The sequence below is a fragment of the Stenella coeruleoalba genome, assembly GCF_951394435.1.
Source record: "Stenella coeruleoalba genome assembly, chromosome: 4".
NCBI lineage: Eukaryota > Metazoa > Chordata > Mammalia > Artiodactyla > Delphinidae > Stenella > Stenella coeruleoalba.
In genome coordinates this window covers 40,894,253-40,905,651 of record NC_137149.1, presented here as the reverse complement: position 1 = coordinate 40,905,651, position 11,399 = coordinate 40,894,253, and the positions used below count along the sequence as shown (strand labels likewise).

The window sequence follows — 11,399 nt, the reverse complement described above, 5'->3', positions numbered from 1 at the left end:
TTTATATTGATCCTTGGCACTGTTTTCTGGCTTTGACATTTAGCTTGCCCCTTCCTCCTCATTCTGGAAACTCCCTACATTGTTTTGATACACCTTTGTCTCTCCCAGCACCAGTCTCTACTTTTGCTCAGACTGTCAGCATGATACAGCCCCATCAGCTTCTCCCAGGACCCAGGAGTGAGTCCTCCAAAAAATGCTAATATGTCTTACAAAGTGTTAAGAAGACCAAGACTGGCTCAAGTAATATTCAGTGTATTAGCTTCTTAGAGCAGTCATAACAAATTGCCACAAACAGGTGGCTTATAACAACAGAAGTTTATTCTCTCACAGCTCTAGAGGCCAGAAGTCTGAAATCAAGGTGTGAGCAGGACCAGGCTACTTCCAAATGCTCTAGGGGAGTATCCATCCTTGCTTCTTCAAGCTTCTGTTGGTTGTCAGTAAGCTTTGGCCTTCCTTGGCTTGCAGCTGCATGACTCCAATCTCTGCCTCCATCTTCTCTTGTATTCTCCCTGTGTTTGCTTATGTCTCTGTTTTCTCTTCTTGCAAGGACACCTGTCATTGTATTAGAGCCCATGCTAATCCAGTGTGACCTCATGTTAACTTATTACATCTGCAAAGACCCTATTTCCAAATAAACCCATATTCTAAGGTTCCAGGTAGATATGAATTGGGGCAGGGAGGAATACTATTAGTACCACTACCCTAATAAGCATTGATTCCTTTCTTTGTAATGTGAGGAAAGGGAGAGGAATGATGGGCTACATGATGTGTATTAAAATCAAGTTTCTTTAAATAGTCTGACAGGGCTATGAAGTTCTTCAATTCTAGCATCCTCTCTGAGACACTTTCTTGTCATTAAACAGTGTATATACTTTGGGGTATCTGAGGCAATCACCACAATTTGTAAGGTCCTAGGAATGATTCTGCATCTCATCTTGCATTGATTGGACTATATCACACACACCCCAGAGTCCTACGAGGAATCAAGTCCCACACACTCCTGATTACTTTGTTTGCCTTAACTAGATGCTACGCACTTATCTGATCAATGATTGATGTTCATATCTCTCACAGCAAGTGTTCACTAGCTGCTTTTGAATTAAATAAATAAAACAATACCAATAACAATTATACACTTAACATTCACTGAGAGTTTACTGTGTTCTAGGCCAACACTGTTAAACAGAAATATAATGTAAGCCATACATGTTATTTTTAAATATTTTGGTAGCTACATTTAAAAAAGTAAAAAGAAATGGGTAAAACTATTTCAATAATATATTTTAACCCGATATGTCTAAAATATTGTCATTTCAACCCAACATATCCAAAATATTATAATTTCAGTATTTTAAAATTCTTAATAAGAATTTTTAATTCTCGCTTTTTTTTTTTTTCATTCTAAGTCTTCAAAATCCAATGTGTGTTTTCTATCTACAGAACATCTCAATTCAGACTAGCCACATTTAGGAGCTCAGTAGCCACACTTGGGTAGTGACTACCATATCAGACAGGGCAGTTCTGGGCACCATGGTAAATACTTTACAAATACTATTTATTTAAATGTGATGACAAACTGCAAGAAGGTAGTATATGTGTTTCCATTTCTTAGATGAAGAAACTGAGGCTGTGAGAGGTTACATAATTTGCCCAAGGAAACAGAACTAATGATTGGCATAGCCAGAATTCAGGTGTTTTTGATAAGATCCTATGCTCTTAACCGTTGCACTACATTGCCACCCAACCTAGATAGATGGATTGGTGGATGAATATACAGTTCTTTTGAGGTTATTCTTTGGATTCTTGGTTCTTTGTTTTCTTTTTTCCTGTTCACTTCCTTCCAACAAGCAAGTACATGTACGTACATACACACAGACACACGCACACACACACACAAGCATAACTATACATACACACATACACATACACTCATATACTGGACCAGTATTTTTCAACCATTCCCAAAGTAGTTACCACCTGCATCAGAACCACCTGGACTCACATTCCCAGTATCCACCCCTATATGATTCTCTTCCAGTAGGTTAAGGAGAGCTCATGAACCTATGCTATTAATTTCCCCGATTAATGATTTGGATGTCCATAAAAGCAGTGTTCGTAACCTTGGCTAATATTAGAATCACCAGGAGCTTTAAAAATACCATGCTTTGGCTCCATTTACAAACATTCTGATATAACCAGTTTCGGATAGGACCTGAGCATCAGTATTTTAAAATGGACAGCCGGGGTTGAAATTCTGCATTGAAGTTTGAGATCCAGTCTCATTATGCTTCTATGCTCCTGGCCAGTCTGGATAATTATGCATAATAATGTTTAGAAGAATCCAGAGAAATGAATTTAAAGCTTTGTGCTTCCAGGTGTCCAGGTGGTCAATTAGGACTAGGAGCCAAACTGAAGGCGGCAATCAAGCCTTTATTCACCCACTGCAACAATGCAAGCAAGAGGCAAAAAAGAAAAGCCGGCTCCCCAGTGCTCCATTTTTCCCCGCAGAATGGTATCAGGCGAGGGCTGATGGATGCAGCACAGATGGAAAGGATGCCCTGAATAAAAGGCTCCTACGTCTTTATGGACATGTGGGCCAGAGGGATGGGGTTGGGGGGGGCTAGAGCTACAAAGGTACTGAGTCAAAGTGGACAAAAGTGCCTTGGAATGGAAGTGCCTGTTTAGGAATACAGACACGCATTTATGAGACTAGCTGGTCTAGGAATGGACAGCGGGGAGGTCCTGATCCTTGACTGCATCTCCCTCCAGAAAACAGCAATGCTAGTCTGGTGTAAGGAGGGCAGCTTCCCCCATTCTGAGTTAGGCAAAGCTAGTCATGTACCTTCACTGCATTCCACAGAGACCCCTACACTACATGATGCCTTTGACACCCAATTCTCAGCTCCTCTGGCCATTCCAAGTACTCGTTAGGAATTTTTGTCCGTTAAAAATGACAGAAAACCGGGCTTCCCTGGTGGCGCAGTGGTTGAGAATCTGCCTGCCAATGCAGGGGACGCCGGTTTGAGCCCTGGTCTGGGAAGATCCCACATGCCGCGGAGCAACTAGGCCCGTGAGCCACAACTACTGAGCCTGGAGCTTGTGCTCCGCAACAAGAGAGGCCGCGACAGTGAGAGGCCCACGCACCACAATGAAGAGTGGCCCCCACTTGCCACAACTAGAAAAAGCCCTGGCACAGAAACGAAGACCCAACACAGCCAAAAATAGATAATTAATTATTTTTTTTTAAAAAATGACAGGAAACAAATTGAAACTAGCTTGAACCATAAAGTTCTTGTTCCAAGCTGCTAAGCAGTCAGACCAAAGGAAGGGCTGATTTTAAGTGTGGTGAGATATGGAGATTAAAATATCTCAGGAGGATTACATAGGTTATATGCAAGTGCAATTTTTTTATAAGGGACTTGAGCATCGGCTGGTTTTGATATCTGCAGGGGGTCCTGGAATCAATCCCCCAGATACCAAGGGAAGACTGTACCTCTGAACATGACACCAGCCATTTAGGAGAGAGGGCAGTGACATTCCTGGCTTCTCACATCTTCTAGTGTGATCTCCCACTTAGAAATAACACACTCCCTGTACAGCTTCCCTCACTCCCTACTCATCACCCATAGAACCTCCCTGGAGGAAATCAAGGAAACTGAACCCAGCCCAGGGCTATTTGCATCCCTAAACACACTAGCCCATCACAATCAGGAGAGTTCAAGCTGCTTATAAAACCAAACTAATTTGATCTACTTCACATAATGGCACTTGGTACTTAAATTTTGTTTCCAGTCGTCAAGGAAGCAATATTAGGTAATGGAAAGAATTTAGTCTTTGAAATCACATAGATGGTGGTTTGAGTCCAGTCTAACGTAGTTTCCAGCACATAGTGGGTGTAGATGTTAAGGTCTTTCTCTTCCCCACCTGGACAGTTCAGTTCAACTGTAATGGAGTGGAAGAAAACTTGAACTAGAAGCCAGAAAATTTGTATTCCAGTCCTCCCTCTGCCACTCATTTCTTCTGTGACCTTGTTAAAGTGATGCAGGCTCAACATTCTTTGGATTCCTCATTCCTCAAATGAGAATAATAATGCCAGTCTAGCTTGTCTCCAGACTATTGTTGGGATTAAATAAATGAATGTTCATGAATTCATTGTGAAAAGTATAAAGAGCTATCGAGATATTAGGGATCACATTGGGCCATAGCCCTCATCAATAATCTCTGGGACAGCCTTTAGGGAGCAAGAACGCCGGCAGAAAGAATGCAAAATGGCCGTTTCCTTTTGGAAGGTCACTGCTGTGCTACGGACATTGACAAGCCTGAAGAAAATGGACGTCGACTACTAGAAAATCCTTCATGCAACAGAAGATTTTTGTCAACAGAGCTGAGCAGGATGCCAACTCACAGACGGTTCCCTAAAAGCATGGTTAACTTCCTGATCACCTTTTTGAAGCAATTTAGAAAAGTCATCACAAACCATAGACTCCTGGAAGTTTAGACTCGGAAGACTACCTCAGAGAAGTCATAAGTCCAAATGCTTCATTTTCCAGTCGAGGAAACTCAGGCCCAGATTCACACAGCTACTTTCAAATCCATATTTCTTTCCACTGTGCTAAATATTTCCTTGTGATATAAATTAGGAATGAGAAATTCTCAAAATCTTCAAACAACTCATTTAACTAGATTCCTTACTGCGCAGAGCCCTTCAACCTGGACCCCAGAGGGGGTTGAACCTCCGTAAGATTCAGAAATTGGAAAGAAACATGGGCAGGATACGGAAGCCCCAGAGACAGCATAATTTATAAAAGTAGCGTGGCATTTGAGGCACTTCAGATGAAAGTCACCACAGAAATGCCTGACTTTTCATGAAATTACTAAAAGGAAAAAGGTGTTTCACATTATATTACAGCTTGCAAGGTTTCCATTAAATTTCAAAGCTGCCCTGTTTAGTTAAAAGACTTTTCTGAAATGACTAACTTTAGAGTTTTAACTTTTCTGTGGGAATTTTATTATGACCCTGTAAATGTTTCCCTTCAGGCTGGAAGCAGGGTTTCATCATGGAAGAGGTACCACCAGAACAAGGGAGCCCGTAGCCCAGGAGTCTTGGGACCCCATTAGGAGGTGGGTAGCCTCTATTTCTTTATTCATTGGAACACTATAATCCTGTCAGGATACTCAGAGAGTTGTGTTCAGCCAAACAAAAGTTGCTCACAGAGGACATGCTTGTAAACACATGTGCACACACAACCAATATAAGCTTGGAGCTGGGCCCCCTCTTCCCACCTGCAAAGCAAATACTTAAAGCAGTTCCTAACCAGAACTACTTATTTCCTTAATAAATAGTTAGAAATAAGATCCCAAGCTTTCATAAATGAAGTACACTTTGTTACCGTCTGTTATAATTTTAATTGTGGCCACCCCAAAATAATATGTTGGAATCCTATCCCCAGTACCTTACATTGTGACCTTATTTGGAAACAGTGTCCTAATAAGAAGAGGAAACACACACACACAAAGAAAACACCATGTGACAATGGAGGCAGAGGTTGGAGTAGTGCATCCACAAGCCAGTGAATGTCAAGGATTGCCAGCAACCACAGAAGCTAAGAGAGAGGCCTGGAACAGGGTGTCCCCTGGAGACTTCAGAGAGAGCACAGCCCTTCTGACACCTTAATCTTGAAGTTCCAGCCTCCAGAACTGTGATGCAATAAATTTCTGTTGTTTCAAGCCATCTAGTTTGTGGTGCTTTGTTACGACAGCCCTAGGAAACCAGAAAACACCTTCCAACTCCATGGAGGATGAAAACCCAGACATGGGATGAGAAAATGCAAAGAGAAAGGAACAAGAAGCAACTGGGCCAGTGTTCAGGGCCTCCCAAGCCTGGCAGGCTGGGCGCTTCAACTCATTTGAAAAATGGTCTGTCCTGTCTTACAGCTGTGGAGAAAGAGCAGAGCAGAAAGTCCACCTTTATTGCTGACCTAGCATTATAAAAGTAATTAGTAAATTGCCACAAGGTGCTCCTGGAAGGTGATTCACACCTCGCTGCCATTCAGCCTGAAAGAGCAGCAGAGCGGCCAGCCAGCATGCTAATGCACCACTTTCAGAGGAAATGGCTGTGTTTATGAACAGATATTACTCTAAGTTGTTCTCCACAGCACAGAACATATTTTCTGTACCGGGGACCTCCATACTTGGCTCACAGAGAACACTCTCAGGTGTGGGATGAAGGTCACATTGATCCTCTTAAGTGGACGTGACAGTTCCAACCAGGTTCCAAAGCCAAAGGGCAGCAGGTCAGCTCACATGGGAACAGGAAGCTTGGTCAGGCAGCTTCCCAGAAACGGGCTCAGAAACAGGAAGGTCAGTGTGCAGGATGCAGGCCTCAAAGTCAGAAACTATAGAGCTTCGTAGGCATATAAGCATCTAGGAAAGAAAAACTTAAGTGCCTTGCTCAAAATACCTTTAGTAAGATGTTCTCAAACTTGATCTCCAGCTCCCCATCAAGTTCTAATAATGAGGCTCTCATTCTGCAATTTAAACCAAAGTATGCTTTATTTTATGTATATATGCAAGAGATCATCTCAGGGCTATCACTTTAATTTTCATTTTCTATTATTCATTGAGAAGATAAACATTGACCTTGCATGTGGAAAACAACAAGCCAGGCGGGCAGGGTAAGTGATGGTCTTTGCCACCATTTGTTACCCCCTTGACATTCCAGACACTGTGCTGAACTCTTCAGTTGCATGATGTCTTTTTTCATCCTTGCCCAAGCCTATGAGTCAGGACCTATGATTATTCCTGAGTTGCAGATGAGGAAACTGAGGTACCAGTAATTTCCATGAATTCCAGTGTCCCACAACAAGTTAGAGCAAAGGTATGATTCAAGCAGAGGTCTGTTTGCCATCAAAGCCTGTGCTATATATACTGTCTCATCTTTGCAATGGAAAACAATTCCAAAAACTAGTTGATTCCAGCCTTGTGAGTGAGTCTCCATTGACCTCTGAGACATTTTCTCTCTACCTTTCCCAGGGCAGGTAAGGATTGGTAAACTGTAAAGTACCATCCTCAAGCAATGAACAAGCTTTTCTTTGCCCTCTCTGGCAATGCTTGGCAAGTGCCCAGCAGGTAATTTTTCTGCTGCAGAAGGATTTTGAGCAAAGCCAGCATGGGGAGGACAAGTGGGGAGTGCTCCACATAAGGCAGGCGACAGGAGCTAGCAACTGGATTGTATTATGACATTGGTAGCAAGGGAAAAAGGCACAGAATGAAGTGGATTCTCCACTGGTGTGGGAACAAGAGAGTGAAGGGAGTCTCTAGACAAAGATGGTAATTAAATCAACACGATCAGGGTACAGAACCATCCTTTTCTCCCTTATGAGAGTCTCTGACCCACAGAGGGAGAAATCAATTGAGAGCTTTGAACAAAAAGCAACTCATTTAGGATTGTTGATCTCGCCCCTCCCTTTGGGGGCATATAAAATGTCTCACTCGTCTGCTTTTTTTTTTTTTTTCCACTCGTCTGCTTTTAAATCAAAAACAGGGAATTTCATTCAATAAGTTCCACATATGATTATACAAACTAGGGTACAGCACAGATTGGAGTAGCATGCTCTCATTAGAAGTCATATTTGCAACACAAATCAAAACTACTATGAGGTATCACCTCATACTGGTCAGAATGGCCATCACTAAAAAGTCCACAAATGATAAATGTTGGAGAAGGTGTGGAGAAAAGGGAACTTTCCTACACTGTTGGTGGGAATGTAAATTGGTATAGCCACTATGGAGAACAGTATGGAGGTTTCTTAAAAAACTAAAAATAAAATTACCATATGATCCAGCAATCCCACTTCTGGGTATATATCTGGAGAAAACTATGATTCAAAAAGATACATGCACCCCAATGTTCATAGCAGCAATAGCCAAGACATGGAAGCAACCTAAACGTCCATTGACAGACGAATGGATAAAGAAGATGTGGTACATATGTACAATGGAATAGTACTCAACCATAAAAAAGAATGAAATAATGCCATTTGCAGCAACATGGATGGACCTAGAGATTATCATACTAAGTGAAGTAAGTCAGACAGAGAAAGATAAATATCATATGATATCACTTATATGTGGAATCTAAAATATGATACAAATGAACTTATTTACAAAACAGAGACTCACAGACATAGAAAACAAACTTACAGGGATTCCCTGGCACTCCAGTGGTGAGAACTCTGAGCTTTCACTGCTGAGGGCATGGGTTCAATCCCTGGTTGGGGAACTAACATCCCTCACACCATCTGGCGTGGCCAAAAAAAAAGAAAACAAATTTACAGTTACCAAAGGGGAAAGGGGGAAGGGGAGGGATAAATTAGGAGTCCGGGATTAGCAGATACAAACTACTATATATAAAACAGATAAACAACAAGGTCCTACTAGAGCACAGAGAATTATATTCAATATCTTATAATAAACTACAAAGGAAAAGAATATGAAAAATAATATGTATACAAATACATATATTCTTTTTCATATTGCATATATGTGTGTATGTGTGTGTGTGTGTGTGTATTACTGAATGATTTCATATTGTATATATGTGTGTATATGTGTGTGTGTGTGTATTACAAATGATTACTGAATGATTTCACCAGAAACTAATGCAACACTGTAAGTTAACTATACTTCAATTTTGAAAAAAGTGATATTTTCAAGAATATCTAATGCCATGAGACAATGCTAAAGAGGTTAAGCATAAAAGTCAGGAGTCCAATGTGCCTCTGTAACAGTATCCTATTTCTTTAAAATATTGTACTTTCTGTTGATTTGAGTGGAAAAAAGACTGGAAGGAAATATACCCAAATTGTTACTGATGGTTATCTCTCGGTGAAGGGATAGTAGTTGAACTTTATTTTTTTCTTTACAGTTTTCTGTAGTTTAAAACATATTTTGCAAAGGCCATATACTATTTTATTGTGAGATAAAATAATCAATATTTTAAATACTTTTGGCAAATACTGAATAAGAATATTGATCAGTGAATCACAAAAGTCAAGTTTCCATTCTGACTCTACTTCTAATCCCTTCCCTAGCCTATGCTCCAGTGTCCTCATCTACAAAACACAACGGTTGCCCTCAGTATCTTGGGTTCAATGCTTTTGTTATACAATGCGGCCAATTTGTGAATATAGGAGAGAGCCAGAGAAGTGTGGAAGAAATTGAAGGGAATAGGAAGTACAGAGGAGTCAGAGAAGAAAGAAGGAGAAAGCTAAGAAGAGAGGGAAACAGACAAAGCAGGTGTGAACTCAGAAGATTTTTGAGATGAACGTTGATTTTTAAGTCACAGCCTACTGTTCATCAGGTCTTTGTTTAAAAGTCACAGTCCTGGGACTTCCCTGGTGGTCCAGTGGTTAAGACTCTGTGCTCCAAGTGCAGGGTGCATGGGTTCAATCCCTGGTTGCTGCACGGTGCAGCCAAAAAATAAATAAATAATTTTTTAAAAGTCACAGTCCTTTGAAACTTTAATTAGTCACAGATCTTCATCTGCTTTAATTATTAAACCTCTAAACATCTCACAGAATGATTTCAGCACACAAGCCCACCAGGCAGAAATTAATCTCTATGCTAAAGCAGAATGTGATACAGTCAAACCGAAATCTGGCTCTAGTGCCTCAGGCTAGAAATGACTCACCCTTGAAATAAAGCTATTATTCCTGTTATCTGCCCACTTCACCTTTAGCATTTGGCTGAGGTGGAAAACAACTCAGTTAAAGATGGTGCTGATTAACTCCATTCCACAAAATACTCACACGTCCTTTCTCTCCAGACTCCCAGGCACTAGTGACCTGGGGACAAAACTTCCTCCTGTCTGTGGGCTACCAGGGTCCTGAGGAGCATGATGAAGGAAACTAGTTTTCTTCTGCTAAGAAAATCGGAATCTTCATTTCCTGTAATTGTTTTGCCCTTCAGAGCATCCCACTGTTTGAAACACAGAACACACTCGATAACGCCCTAACTCTAGGACAGTCATAATGTTTCAAGTACAGAGAACTTCACGGAACATCAGAGAGCCATAAAAACAGGGAAAAAGTGAGGCAGATCTTTAGTTTAAAAGTGTAAAATTGAAACAGGAGGAAAGAGGGCTGGGCACAACCTTTAAAAGAATGACGTAGCCCAAGGACATGACATAAACTGATTACAAACAAATAGGTCCAAGATGGCGGATGAGTCCACTTCCACTAGACCTTGAGCCTCAGTATACACTCACTATAACACATCAGCAAGGTAAATGACACACCCTCAGGCACCATGACAGTTCCAAGGCCTACCATAAAGGTCAAAAGTGGGCAGTGGGCCTTCCCTGGTGGCGCAGTGGTTGAGAGTCCGCCTGCTGATGCAGGGGACGTGGGTTCGTGCCCCGGTCCAGGAGGATCCCACATGCCGCGGAGCGGCTGGGCCCGTGAGCCATGGCCGCTGAGCCTGCGCATCCGGAGCCTGTGCTCCGCAACGGGAGAGGCCACAGCAGTGAGAGGCCCGCGTACCGCAAAAAAAAAAAAAAAAAAAGGTGGGCAGTGGCCCAATTCCTGGAAATCACCGCCCCTTCCCCAAAACAGCTGGAATACTCCTCCCACTCATTAGCCTATGAAATTACCCACCCCTATAAAAACTGACAACCCCATACCCTGAGGCTGCTCTCACCTTCTGAGGTGGCCCACTTTCTGTCTGTGGAGTGTGTTTCTCCCAAGGCCTCTCATCTTCTCAGATGACCCACATTCTGTGGAGTGTGTTTCTCTCTAAATAAATCAACTTCTTACCTATCACTTTCTCTCTCACTGAATTATTTCTGCGATGAGACATCAAGGACCTGAGCTTCATAAAGTCCTGAGACCAGGTGCGTGATCTCAGTTAAAAGAATGTGGGTTCAAGTCCCAATCTGAGTTGCATGGTTTCAGAATGGCTGGGCCATTGTACCACTGGAAGAAATTTTTCAATTCCTTATGAGTATCCATCACTTTAGAGTCTACAGTCAGTTATAATCCTGGGGTAGGCAGGAAAGCATCAATTTTCCAAATTTATGGAGGCCATGCAGATTGCAATATTATATTCAGGAAAACCTAAAGCTGAATCCTAGTAAGATTTTGCTCATTTCTGCAAGAAACATTGAGCGAAGTGTTGAGAAATCAGGCACAGGCGCCAGATGGCTTGGGTTCAAATTCTAACTCTGGCACATACTGGTTATTTAACCACTCAGTGCCTCAATTTTCTCAGCTGTTAAATGGGGCTTTATTATAGTACGAGGTAGGGTCGTCATGAAAACCGAATAATTAATCTCTTTACCTAGTGCCTGGCACAGTCTCTGAAACTGTGTTGAGGAAATGGAATAATCACCAACCCCTATT

At 41.7% G+C, this 11,399-nt stretch overlaps 1 long non-coding RNA gene across 1 annotated transcript; it reads right to left on the bottom strand.

Annotated features, from left to right (window-relative positions):
• Positions 1-507: 507 nt before the first annotated feature.
• LOC307185198 lies at positions 508-10,078 on the bottom strand. Its single transcript, XR_013827905.1, has 4 exons — positions 9,810-10,078; positions 8,203-8,300; positions 6,461-6,527; positions 508-552 (listed from the first exon to the last, which is right to left on the bottom strand). It is a non-coding gene; the product is annotated as an uncharacterized lncRNA (long non-coding RNA).
• Between the last annotated feature and the right edge of the window lie 1,321 nt (positions 10,079-11,399).